Source organism: Elephantulus edwardii, unplaced genomic scaffold (genome assembly GCF_000299155.1).
Source record: "Elephantulus edwardii isolate Elephantulus edwardi_28Jun2011 unplaced genomic scaffold, EleEdw1.0 scaffold00015, whole genome shotgun sequence".
Lineage (NCBI taxonomy): Eukaryota > Metazoa > Chordata > Mammalia > Macroscelidea > Macroscelididae > Elephantulus > Elephantulus edwardii.
Genome location: NW_006399765.1, coordinates 6,905,912 through 6,920,678, shown reverse-complemented (window position 1 = coordinate 6,920,678; position 14,767 = coordinate 6,905,912). Strand labels below are relative to the sequence as shown.

General features: G+C 39.3%; 1 pseudogene; it reads left to right on the top strand.

The window, feature by feature from the left end:
* The first annotated feature begins 11,415 nt into the window (after nt 1-11,415).
* Nucleotides 11,416-11,722, top strand: LOC102864522 (annotated as a pseudogene).
* The last annotated feature ends 3,045 nt before the right edge of the window (nt 11,723-14,767 follow it).

Sequence of the window (14,767 nt, the reverse complement as noted above, 5' to 3'; positions counted from 1 at the left end):
GATATAGGGAACCTGAGAATTGTGAACAGACTCCCCCCAGGTCTAACCATCTTTTGGCAGAAGCATTCAACAGAACAAAATATGTGGTGCATTTAGGATGTTGGTCCTCTTGTGCATGCTGCCACTGTTAAGGTCATCAGACTCACAATGACTTTCAGCAATTCATTCTATAGGTAATCGTCTTCTTTGGCCTGTCCAAGGAAAGCCAAACCTGCAGATGGCAGGCATGCATCCCATCCCCCACCTCCTAAGCAGGCAGCCAGTGGGGCCCGTGCCCCCCCCAGCACAGGAGGCCAGCAGGAGGCGCATGCCCCCCCCAGTGTGAGCAGCCGCTGGGGGTGCGCCACCCCATCCAGCCGAACGGGCGCTCAGCTTGCGCGTGGCTCCTCTTGTGCAGGCGGCCAGGGGCCGCCCGCTTCCCCCACAGCCGCCATCCTGGCTCCAAGAATTCTCTCCAGAACAAGTCCACCTTGCGGCAGTGTGGTGGCTTCGCTGTACCAGTCTTGAGGAGGGCCGGTGCCCAGCATCCATCCTGGGTGAGGGAATCCATTCGTTCCGGCTGTGGAAGCCTCATGGAACTGCAGTGGCACAGCGTGGGCTCTGGGGGGGGAGTATGAGACTCCCCCATTTCTCCTTGGGAATCCTTGAATTCCTGTTGTTGAGAGCCTCAATCTTCACTGAGGGCCAGTCATCAACTGTTTAAGTGTTCAATTATCAATAAGCAGAAGTCTGTGGAAGGCCATAATGGCCCTGCTTTAAGTGATTAGCTGCTACCGCAGCTCACCACACTGTCTCTGCCTCTGCCACCATCTTGGATCCCAGCCCCAGCAGATTTTTTTTACCAATGCAATTCTCCTTCTGATTTACTGGCTGCTGGTGCCATGAGTGTTGATTGTGAAGCCAAGCAAGCTGAAGCTGTTAACAATCTCATTCTCTTCTCCAACATGGGTGACTCTGGAGAACATTATGCTGAATTAAATAGTCACAAAAAGACAAATACTGTCACAAAATAACAAAATAATCACAAAATGACAAATACTGTAACAAACACAGTCACAAAAGGACAAATATTGAATAACACCATTGTTATAAAACAGAACTGATATGGAGGTAGGGGGGAAATTAAGAAAAAAGAGGATAAACAATGAACACTGAACTGGAACAGATGATGGAAAGAACTGTTTAAAGGAATATATGGGTAGGCATTATTTGTATGACAACCGCCAAGTGTAAGAAGTGCATAGCAAAGTGGATGGGGAAGACGTGGTGAGGGGAGAGAGGAAATTATGTAACAATGAATTAATTAAGTACACTGGGTGGGGGAAGGAAGGCAAATGTGCAACAATGAATGAATGAAAATCCAACTTTTCTGTAAATTTTCATTAAAATTACAATTGTTGTTGTTGTGTATTATACAGTCAGAACTGACCCTTAGCTGACCCTCTGGCAGGTTTTCAGAGATAGTTAATCGCACAGAAGGAAACTGCCCTTTCTTCTGCAGAGCAGCTTATGGCCTCAAACTGTGTGCCTTTGGGATCACAGCACAGCTCCTTGCCACTAGGCAAAAAATACTTGCCTCCAAGGAGCAATCTGGTTTCAGCTTCTCTTGGACAGACTTGTTGGTTCTCTTGGATGTCTATGGTATGTTCAATATTCTTCTCTAGGCACCACAAGTCAAAGGCTTTTATTCTTCTGTCACGCTTAGTCACTGTGCAGCTCTCAGATGCACAGCACATAATTGAGGAGCCCATGGCTTGGATCAGACACACCTTGGTCTCTGGACTGACTCTGTTGCTCCTTAGCACTCTGAAGAGGTCCCTGACAGTAAACTTTCCCAAAGCAACTAGTCTTCTGAATTCCTGATTACTGGTGTCAAGATTGCAGACCTGAGCAAGACGAAATTGTTAACAACTTCAATCTTTTTTCCACATATAATGATGCTGCCAATTGGCCCAGTGGTGAGGATCTTTGTTTTCTTGATGTTGAGATATAACCCATATTGAAGACTTAAGTTCTTTACCTTCTACAGTAAAACATTCAAGTCTCTTAAGTTTCATTGAGCAAGGCTGAATCATCTGCATAACATAGGTTGTTGATGGGTCTTCTTCCACTCTGATGCCACAATCTTTTTCACAGAGTTCAGCTTTCGGAATGAACTGTTCTCCAAACAGACTGAAAAGGTATGGAGAAAAGGCACATCCCTGATGCACTCCTTTCTTGATTTTGAACTATGCAGTATTTCCTTGCACTGTTTGTACTAATGCTTCCTGGTCTAACTATTGGTTTTGCCAGTGCAATCAAGTGTTCTACTCTACATAGACATAATGTAATACTACCTAAAACTAAACAATAATGGAAAATCTCCAAAATACAATTATGATGTGGAGAGATCTGGAGAATATCCTGCCAAATAAAATTTTAAAAATCACAAAATGATAAAATCTTGAGACCAGCTTAGTGTTAAGGAATTACGTTTACAACCCAAAGGAATGTGTTTTGAATCTGCTCTGTAGGACAAAGATAGACAATCTCTTCCCATTCAATTTTCTGCCTCTGAAAACCCACTGAAGGATCAGCTAAGGGTCAGTTATGACTCCAAGGTACATAAAAAGAATATTATAAAATCAAGAAAAACTAGCTATAACAAATGTTAATATATACACAGATATATCAATAAACATGTTGTTGTTGTTAGGTGCTGTCAAGTCCTAGATGACTCATAGCGACCCTATGAACAAAAGGCCTGAGCACTGTTCATACATAGATTTTCCTGAGGCAAGCCATTTTGGCTTGTTTTAGTCAGGAAGCTCCAGCAAACACTGTCCACCATGGGTAACCATTATCACATTAGGCACATCAGTGTCACAGTGTTCAGCATCACAGCAACCATGAGTTACCTCTGTACAGTAATGCACAGATCAGTGCTATACCACCTAGAAGAATGTTTGACAGGAAAACAATTTGAACCTGGCCTGAGGGCTGCAGATTAAAATCACCCACCTTGGGCTTGGTGGCATAACTTTCTATCCATTAGGCCAATGTAGCTGTCTCTATGTTGGTATTGTTATTGTTGTTAGGTGCCCTTGAGTCAGGAGACTAGGAGCCAACAAAGGCAGTGCCCTCAGGGTTTGGGGGAGTATCTCCCTGTCTTTGTCTGGCAGCTAAACGGTTTGACTCCATCCTCTGCTTCAGGGGGTACTTTCCCTTTATCTTTCTTTTCTACTTTAACTCTTTTGTACAGCCTCTATTTTATTGCATTAATAATCCTTTTCACATGTTTTGCTGAATTGTTGCTGTATATGTATATTTATTCACTTAACTACTGTCACCTCAACTCACCCCTTTCTCAGGATACTTGGGAGTGGTGAAGAGCTAAAGATGACTTTGGTTTCAGCATTTTTCAACAGTCCAAAAGGGGCCCTGCAGCAGTTAATGGTGACAGACTGCAGTACTAAAAGGAGCCTGTTCTGAGGGAGCCTAAGGGAGTCTATCCTTAGGAGACTAAGAAGAAGCCTGTCCTAAGGAGTCTGAGAGGAGGTTTTTTTGGCAATAGGGGGATGTGCATGATGGAAAAGAAAGTCCTGCTTTTTTGAAAGCCCAAGAGAAGCTGAATGTTCCTCTACTGAAGAAGGAAGGTATGTGCTCTTCACTTAGGCAAGCCTTCCAGACTTTGCCCATGTTCTTCTTCACCTTGAATCATAGATTCTTTCTTCTTCAATTAACCATTTAGGTATAAATATGGCTTGTGAGTTCTGTGTTGCCATTACAACAGATAACTGAACTAAGAAGATATGTAGAAAGTGTTGTTGGAAGGAAGATACACCTGGTATCAGAAATGGGTTTTGAGGTAAAAAAAAGGGGGAGGGTTGGAGAGTGGAGGTACATCTGATATCAACCTCACAGGGCTCAGATTTGTGTTGATGTTAATTCTCCTCCTTCCTCTAAAGTTCTGACACTACAGCTCCTACTCCTGCCATTTTACAATATTCCTCCCTGAAGGAGATAGCTTTCCCTGTTCAATTTAGGAGAAGTCATTTAACTAGCTCTCTGTTGTATGTAACAAATTGTTCTAAAACTTAGATGTTCAAAACAACAAATATTTCTATGAGCCAGAAATTCAGGAGTAGTTTAACTGATAGCTTTAGCTCGGTATCTCTCAAGAGGTTGCAGCCAAGATGTTAGCTGTGGCTGCAGTCATCTTAAAGTTTGACTAGGGCAGAAAGATACTCTTCTAAGAGAGTCCAATCACAAGGTTGTTGGCAGAAGAACTCAGTTCCTAACAGGCTATTAGTAAAAGGGCTTAATCATGTGGCTTCTTGAATGCCCACATGACATGGTAACTAGCCTCGTCTAAAGTGAATGATCCAAGAAAAAGTCCTGTCTTGTCAGTCTTTTGGCATATTCTAGTCATTAGATGGAAATGATAAAGGATAGCCTATATTAAGAAGAGAGAAATTAATTGTTTTAAGATAGGAGTGTCAAAGAATTTGGGAACATTTTGATCACCATACCATGTGATTTCTTTCAACCAATAAAATTGGTGAGATGTATGACTTCTAGGTCTCTTTCCCCTTTCATAAGACAGATTGTTTTAGATGGAAAAAAAGGCTTAGATACTGGAGTTAAAAGATATTGCGGAGCACAATTGCAGTCAATGTACAATTGACAGGTTGTGTAAGAAAGAAATGACTGTTATAGGTTATTGAGATTTGGGTGCTATTTGTCATTACAGCATAATCTAGTTTATCATGACTGATGTAGCTATCATTTAATGAATATCCCTAAATATGCTAGGGAACTCTGGTGGCCTAGTGGTAAAACACACAGTTCAAATCCACTAGCTGCTCTGCAGTAAAAAGATAAGCAATCTTCTCCTGTGCGATTTATTGCCTCTGAAAACTTTTTGGTGGGTCACCTATGACTTGATTCCAACTCAATAGTACACAACCAGAAGTATGCTAAGAGTTGTACAAAGTACTCAATAAGCAGTAACCTATTCAGAAAGCTCTGGTTGGTTAGTGAGTAAGGAGTTGTGCTGCTACCCAAAACACAGATGGTTTGGATCCACCAGCTACTCTGTAGGAGAAAGAGGGAAATCTTCCCATGTGATTTACAGTCGCTAAAAACACCTTGAAGGGTTCTGTGAGTTAGTTGTGACTTGAAAAGCAGTGAGTTTTAGTTGCCTGGGTTATTTTTTAAAATATATGATAGGTATTGAATAAGAATTTACATGATAGGTATTACTACTTTTACTTAATACATGAAAACATGAAGAAGAAAAAAAAAGAGAAGTGGTGTGGGTGTCCTTCCCCCTACATTTCATTTTTCCAAATATTCAATCTTTATAGCAAAGATTATTTGAAATTGAAAAACACTCAAACAGCTATAGAATCAGAGATTCTCAAAGTAGAACAAGACCTTAAAAATAATTTAATATGAGCCTCCTTCTGCTTACCACAGGCTGTGGTCTTGTACTGCCTGTATATAAAGAAAAGGCAGAGTAAAATGCCCCCTATACCTCTACCCAGGTCTTGTGCTTGGTTTGTATTGTGAATAGGGAAACATGGAAGGAAACTATTTAATATAAGTGTCCTTTGAATTCAACATTCTTGTCAGTTTGTACAACTTCCCCATAATGAACAAAACAAATGTATTTTCTTGTACATTCCTTCCTAGGTAACATTTGTGCATTTTAGTAAACATCTTGATTCTTCACAGTTAAACTAATAATTAAAATGTCAGAAAATAGAACAGGAAGATATTATAGGGAAAGTCATGCCACCTGGGAAGCAACAAAGTTGTCCCTACTTGGGAGTCATAATTAGTTTTTGGAAGCAGGCAATGTAAGTTTACAAAACTAATCCTAAATTTCAGCCAAAGAGAGGAAATACCTCAACAAGATGGACTGATACAGTCACTGTAGATAGGGACTCAAATTTGTCAGAGATAGGATGAAACAGGATAAAGTAGGGTTCAGATCTGTTGTTTATAGGGTTGCTATTACTCATAATGGAAGTGCAACAATATTCTCCATTTTGATAAAAGAGTAAAGAAACATTAAAGGCAAAACATTTTTCTCCTTTTCCTCCCCTCAAGTCTTTAACACTCATGAGTGCATTGTGTTTCTTTTTACATATAGCCATTTTTTAATTAGAAGTTGTAGTTACATCAAGATGATTTGCTAGATATAATCTTGCCATGGGATTGAACAGCTTACTATGCAAATAAGGTACTTAAAACCATCCAATAGGATTGAATGGTTTGCTTATATAAGTAGTAAACCAGATCGAAGTTTCAAGAGGGAGATTTGGGATGAGTGAATGAGAAGAAGGAGGAGAAGAAAGAGAAGAAGAAGGAGAAGGAAGAGGAGAGGAGAAAGAAAAGGAGAATAAGGAACTGTAACACTGAAGATAAAAAGAAATGGCATAAGACAGGTAGATGTGGCAAGCTATGGCACAGCCAGGTGACAAAAACCTGAGTAAATGCCAGTCTGTAGAGTGGAGAGCTGTCTTGGTTGGACAACTACCACCTGCCCTCTGAGTTGTAGTCAGGTATTTCCAAGTAAAACCTAGTCTCAAGTTACATTAGCTATTTTCCAAGTACATTCTGGCTCTGGTTACCTGTTACTTCCCCAATAAACCATTAACTAATATAAAAAGAGTCTGCAGATTCTGTGAGAAACTGAAATAAAATGCCAACCCAAAGACAAGAGGAACAGTACAGAGGAGAGGGACAGTAGTCAGTGTTAGAGATGATGGCATGGTATAGCAACTTGGGGAAATCATTGGGACATCTTTAATCTCTGCCTCATAAGAATCAGAATAGTGCTGATTCTTATTAAAGAAATTAATAATTTCATTCAAGAAGACAGTCTGTTCATTCTCCAGACACAAATAACTTAAATGGGTCTGAAAAATGAAAAAAAGACTCAAGAAAGCTGAGTTCTAATTTACTGACATGCCTTAATAAAATTGTTGGGGACAATACTCATGGCCCTGTTTGAGATTATTCCAATAAATAGAGCAAGGATAAAGCAAGAACATAAAATGAAATCAATGAGGTGGCATAGAAGGAACTGACTACAATACAAAAGAGTTGGAATCTAGTTCTTGCTTTGAAGTGAATAAATTGCTTTACTTCTCTGGATCATTTCTTTATCTGTAATAGTTGGAATTATTATAGATTACTTTAAAAGTGGGATCCCTGGTAGTGCAGTGGTTAAGTGCTCTGTGCTAACCAAAAGACTGGCAGTTCAAAAGCATAACCACTGCTTCGGAGAAACATGTGGGAAACTACTCTGTAAATATTTATAACCTTGAAACTCTACAGCACCCTGTCCTTATATGAGTCTGAATAAACCCAATGGCAAAGAATTAGAGTTTTAAAAGTCTTTTGCTTTTAATTCTAGGTTTAATCTTAACCCAAAAAATATACACACTTCTCTAGAATTGGAGGAATGGAGCAAATGGTGTGTTAATAAATGCTTAATCACAGCCCTCTGGAGAAAAGGGGCTAGTTGTCGTATTTGCTGTGTTCTGTGGTATAAATTCTCACACCCTGGTCAGCCACTAATGATGTATCACACTGTGGTCAGCTCCTAATGATTTATCAATCTATTAGCAAAATCAACTTCCAGAAGCCTGTAACAGCACATTAGATTAACAAACAAATAAGCCCATTGTTGTAGAGTTGATTTTGATTCATAGAAACCCTACAGAAGTACCTCATAGAGTTTGTGAGACTGTGATCTTATTACCCTTGTTTTGAGTGCATACTATATTTAATACTTTTCATTAATACCATAACTCGACAGCATCAATTCTTCTTTGGTCTACTATCAAACTGATCTACAGATACAAAAAAACTCAATTTCAAGCTCAGCATTATTCTTCAAAGAGATGGAAAAGGTAATCACCAACTTTATATGGGAAGGAAGGAGTCCCCAGAAAACAAATAACAAGTTACTTAAGAAAGAAAACGAGGTAGGAGGCCTTATGTTTCCTGATCTCAAAACTTACTGTATAGTCACAAACAGCTTGGTACTGGTATAGCAACAGACATGCAGATCAAGGAAATTGAAAACCCACAATTAAACCCATCTATCTATGGACAGTTGATCTTTGACAATCCATTAAGTGGAGAAAGGATAATCTCTTTTGTAAATTATGGTGGGAAAATGATATTTACAGAAAATTGAAGATATATACCTCCCCACACCATATTATGTGGATCAAGGACCTAGGCATAAAACCTAAAATTATAAAGATCTTCAAAGGAAAAATTGGGCAAAATCCTGAAGGCACACATTTAGAGGCCACCAGCTGCTCTGCAGGAGGATAGGTAAAACAGTCCCTTGCAATTAACTGCCTCTGAAAACTCTACAGTATACAACCACAACAAGAACAGCAATGTCATAGGCTACAAAATGTAAATGAAAATACATAATTAGTAGAATATAAATTATTTATTTATTTATTATTTATTTATAAAAATTAAATCCGTATATACTTCAAGAGATTGAGATTGTTCACAGCTTTAGTTTGCTTGGCTCCACAGTCAACACTCTTGGCATCAGGAGCCAGGAAATTAAAAGACATATTGCCATGGGAAAGTCTGCTGTTAGAGACCTCTCTAAAGTACTCAAGAGCAATGGTGTCTCTCTGGAGACTACGGTGCATCTGATACAGGCCATGGTCCTTGCTATCACTTGTTATGCATCAGAGAGTTGAACAATGGAGGATAGAAGGAGAATTGATGCCTTTAAGCTATGGTGCTGGAGAAGAGTATTAAGGGTACCATGGACTGCTAAGAAAACAAACAGGTTCATCCTGGGGAGGGTTAAACTGTGCGGCTCCTTGGAGGCAAGGATTCTGAGGCTTCATCTGACATACTTTGGACATGTTGTAAGGAGGGACTGGTCGGTCCTTGGAGAGGGACATCATGCTTGGGAGGGTGGAAGGACAGCGCAGGAGGGGAAGGCCCTCTGTGAGGTGGATTGATTCAGTGGCTGGGGTAATCGGGATGGATGTATCGGAGACAGTGCGACTGGCACAGGACAGAGCAGAGTTTAGGGCTGTTGTACATAGGGTCACTATGAGTAGCAAGCGACTTGACAACATATAACAACAACAATATACTTCAAATGGAGCTCTAATGGTACTGTGCACTGGGAGTTGCGCTGTTAACTGAAAGGCCAAGCTTCTCTGGCTGTTTGAATCTGCAAGAAGCTTTACAAGAGAAACACTGCTAATACCCTCCCATGCAACTTACAGCCTCAAGTAACCAATAGAGGGTCAACTATGAGTCGGTTCCAACTTGCCAAAAATTAATGAGAGAGAGAAAAATAGAGAGTGATGCAACAAAAGATTTCTCCAAAAGACTAAAGAGAGAACTTACAGATTGAGAGATTTTATAATGATATATCTGAGAACAAAACAACCAACAAGGGATTTCTCTTTAAAATGTATAGGAAATTTCATCTTAACAAGAAAAACATAAACCACCCTATTATAAAATGAGCAGAAGACATGAAAAGACACTTCACCAAAAAAGACATTCAGATGGCAAATAAACACATGAAAAAATGCTCAAGATAATTAGCTATTAGATTCTAATCAAAACAGTAAGATCTTACCCCAACAATAATAATGTTCAATAAGATAGTAAAAAACAAATGTTCACAAGGGTGTAGAGAAATTGGAACTCCCATACACTCCATGAGGAGTGTAAAATAATCCATATTATTGCAAGTAATTTGGCATTTCCTTAAAAAGTTAAAAACAGAAATACCATTTGATCCAGAAATCCCATTACTAAGTGAATATCCTAAAGAAAGAAGAGCTTTGATACAAACCGACATATACACACCTATGTTTACTGCAGCATTATTCTCAAAAGAGATGAAACAATCCAAGTGCCCTTTCAATGATGAATAAAGATAAAGAATGGATAAAGAAACTAGTACCTTCACACAACGGAGCAGACTACCATGTAATAATTAAAAGATCATTGTAGAAAACAATGGCTATACTATTTTGTCTCTCAAAAGCAATGGCTAAGGGTTTTCATTTTCCCACATCTTCAAAACTTGCTATTACATTTTACCCATGCTAATTAATGAGAGTGAAAAGGTATTGGTCCTGTGGTTTTTATTTTCATCTTTTTGATGTATAATGACATTAGGCAATTTTCATATAAACATAGGAATTTTAATGTCCTCTTTGAATTCTCTCTTTGGTGAAATGTATATGCATGTCTTTTGCCCATTTTATTATTGGGTTATGAATCTTTCTGGTGTTAAGTTGTCAAAGTTTTACACGCATTTTGGTTATTAGATTGTTGGACATATTGATTTTTAAAGATATTCTCCCATCAAATTGAGTTTGTCTTTTCACTTTTCAAGTAAAATCTTTGGATGAACAAAAGTTTTGTAATTTTATGAGGTCTCATTTATTCATTTTGTGTTTTGCTCTCTGTGCTTTTATTGTTATATTAGATAATCCATTGCTGAAAGCTAGGCCTGACAGTTTTGCCCCTGATTGTTTTTTTCTAAGAATGTTATGGTTTTAGTTTGAACATTTAGGTGAATTACAGGAACATTTAATGACAAACATTCTCCTCACAATACTAGTCAATAAATCTCTGGAAATATTTGTTTGGTGCCCATTAGAAGCAGACAACAGTAACAATAGAGTCTGTGGGAAATTTCAGAGGCAAAAATACAGTCTCTACTTTTTAAGTTCTTACTGTTTAATAGAGAAAACTGTATTTAACAAGTGCAATAAAACATATTTAATATTGAAAACTAACATTAAACAGATCTCTTTGGACATTAGTCTTTGCGCTTAAATAACAGTAGACATAAGATATACACTTGGGCCTTCTCATTCCATATACAAAGCAGTCTCATGAAAACTCACTGGAGGATCAGTTATGGATCAAATCCAGCTCGATGGCACACAACAACATGACATTAATCTTTAGAATAATATCTTACTGAAGTTCCAGAATATCTATTACATTCCTTTGCAATTAAAAGAAAAATCAGCCTTTAGAGACTGACAACTCAGAAAAGAGTAACACTCTTCCATCTTATTTCTTTGATTTTGGGGGAAGAAGTACATGTAACATCTCAAAATAAGCAAAGTGGCTTTGAATGCTGTTTCTAGGTGCCCTTGTGTCAGTTCCAATTAACAATGGCCCTATACAAAAAAGCAAAAACTCTGTCCAATTCTGTGCCATCTGTTTTGGTTTTATTTATGTTAAAAAAAAAGTACCTAAAAACATTAGACCATATCTGTTAAAAAAATGAGTGTTGGTTTGTGCCCACATTCACGTGTCTTGAGGGCCAGTTTTGTGGATCTCTCCTTGCCGTGGCATAGCGGGAGTAAGGTGCAAGCTGCAATGATCAGAATCATGGCAGGACAGGCATTTAGAAGGTTTCTTCCCCTCTTTGACCAAGTATTGGTGGAACGGAGTGCAGCTGAAACTAACCAAAGGAGGCATTATGCTTCCAGAAAAATCTCAAGGAAAAGTATTGCAAGCAACAGTAGTAGCTGTTGGATCCGGATCTAAAGGGAAGGGTGGAGAAATTCAGCCAGTCAGTGTGAAAGTTGGAGACAAAGTTCTTCTTCCAGAATATGGAGGCACCAAAGTAGTTATAGATGACAAGGATTATTTCTTATTTAGAGATGGTGACATTCTTGGGAAGTATGTGGACTGAAATAAATCACTATTGAAACAGCCATCATGTGAAGCTGCCCATTCCACTGAAGCTCATCTGAAATCTTTCATTATGTAAATAATCTCTATGTCTCTCTTTTGTAATAAACTAAGGATATCCAAACTCATGCACCGTTTCTAAATTTAGTTTTGTTGTACTCATACAAACATTTCCAAATTAAAAAAACCTTTAAATTGAAAAAAAAAAAGAATGTCATGGATTGTATTTTGTCCTTCAAAAATATGTATTAACTTGACTGGAACATGATTTTCCATAGTTTTTTCATGAAATGATGTAATATGGCAATTATGTAGTAATTTCCTGTTATGCTATATAATGTGGTAAACCGATGTTGTATCTTGAATTTATTATACTCAGTCCTGATCTGACATGAAGAGCATTTCCTTGGAGTATGATCTTACTACCTTTTATGTTACATGAAATAAAGGAAGAGAGAAATGAGCACATCAGTACGTTGTTGTTGTTACTGTTGTGTGCTATCAAATCGGAACGGACCCATAGCTGACCCTATTGTGGGTTTCCAGAAGGAGGAAACTGCCCATCTTTCTCCTATGGAGTAGCTGGTGGATTCAAACTGCATGCCTTCAGGATTGCAGCACAGCTTCTTTCCAAGAGGCCACCAGTGCTCTCTGGAGCACACTAGGACACTTTATTTATAATAGCCACATATTAAGTATTTTTGGGTTTTGATGAAAAAGGGTTGTGTAACAATTACTCAGCTCTGCTTCTGTAGCAAACAAGCAGCATCAGACAATGTTAAAAAGGTGGGTACAGCCATGTCAAAAGAAAAAATTTTTTTTAAAAAGTAAAAAAAATAAGATTTTATTCTCATAAGGCAAATATTTAAAAAAGAAAAAGAAAAATGAAGTATAGGCCTAAGAATTGCAGTAACTGTGTTCAAGTTCTAATATTTTAACTATTTAGATAACTGTTTGATTATTATTAATATTATCACTGTTAAAAAACTCAAAACTCACTGCTGTCAAGGAGGAACAAACTCACAACTGACTGTCTAGTGGGTCTATTATTGTTGTTAAGGGTAGTTGAGTCATTTGCAACTCATAGTGACCCTAAGTACAACAGCTCTGAACCCTGCTCTATCCTGTGTCAACCTTATCTCCTCTGACACATCTATCCCCATTACCTCAGTCACTGAATTAATCCATCTCATCCAGGGTGTTCCTTTCTTGCATTGTCCTTCTATCCTCCAAAGTATAATGTCCCTATCCAAGGACCAGTTCCTTCTTGCAACATGACCGAAATATGTCAGATGGAACTTCAAAATCCTTGCCTCCAAGGAGCAGCCTGGTTTCACCCTCTCCAGGAGAAACCTGTTTGCTCTAGCAGTCCATAATATATCCAATATTCTTCTCCAGCACCACAACTCAAAGACATCAATTCTCCGATCATTCCTAGTCATTGTCCAGCTTTCTGATGCATAGCAAGTACTTCTGAAGATCATGGCCCGGATCAGGTGCACCTTAGTCTCTGACTGGCATCACTGCCCTTTAGTACTCTGGTGAGGTCCCTGACAGCAGATTTACCTAATGCAATTTGCCTTTTGATTTCCTGGCTGCTGGTGCCAAGAGTGTTGATTGTGGAGCCAAAGCAAATGGAAGCTCTTAGCAATCTCAATTTCTTCTCCATCTATCATGATGCTGCCAATTGGTCCAGTGGTGAGAATCTTTGTTTTCTTGATGTTGAGCTTCAGTCTGCATTGAAGTGTGCAGAGTCTGACCTTCTGCAACAAATATCTCAGGTCCTCCTCGGTTTTGACAAGCAAGATTGTGCCATCTGCTAACACAGGTTACTGATGAGTCTCCCTCCAATCCTGATGCCACACTCCTCCTCACAGAGTCCAGCTTCTCGGATAATTTGCTCAGCATTCAGATTGAATAGGTATGGAGAGAGAATATGTTGTTGTTATGTGCCGTCGAGTCGCTTGCGACTCATAGCGACCCTATGTACAACAGCCCTAAACTCTGCTCTGTCCTGTGCCAATCGCACTGTCTCTGACACTCCCATCCCAATTGTCCCAGTCACTGAATCAATCCACCTCATAGAGGGCCTTCCCCTCCTGCACTGTCCCTCTACCCTCCCAAGCATGATATCCTTCTTCAAGGACCGGTCTCTCCTCACAACATGTCCAAAGTATGTTAGACGGAGCCTCAGAATCCTTGCCTCCAAGGAGCCACCCGGTTTAACCCTTTCCAGGACAAATCTGTTTGTTTTCCTAGCAGTCCATGGTATTCTCAATACTCTTTTCCAGCACCACAGCTCAAAGGCATCAATTCTCCTTCTATCCTCCTTGGACACTGTCCAACTCTCTGATGCATAATAAGTGATTGCAAAGGCCAAGGCCTGTATCAGATGCACCTTAGTCTCCAGAGAGACACCATTGCTCTTCAGTACTTTGGAGAGGTCCCTAACAGAAGACTTTCCCATGGCAATATGTCTTTTAATTTTCTGGCTCCTGTAGCCAAGAGTGTTGACTGTGGAGACAACAAACTAAACCTGTGAACAATCTCAATCTCTTCACCATCCATCCTGATGCTGCCAATTGGTCCAGTGGTGAGAATCTTTGTCTTCTTGACATTGAGCCTCAATCCATATTGTAGGCTGCAGTCCTTGACCCTCTGCAGAACAACCTTGAGAGAGAATATAACTTTCCCAACTCCAAACCATGCAGTGCTCCCCTACTCTGTTCAAACAACAGCCTCCTGGTAAAGGTTTAGGCTCCTCATGAGCACAATCAAGTGCTCTGGGATTCCCATTCTTCTCAATGTCAGCCACAACTTGTTATGATCCTCACAGTCATATGCCTTTGTATAGTCAATAAAGCACAAATAGATATTCTTCTCGTATTCCCTACTTTCAGCCAGGACCCATATGATATTAGCAATGATTTTCCTGGTACCACACCCTCTTCTAAATCCTGCTTGAACTTCTGGCACTTAAGAATGATCTTCAGAAAAGTGCAACAATGAATGAATGGAATTCCAAAACCTCTGTAGATGTTCTTTG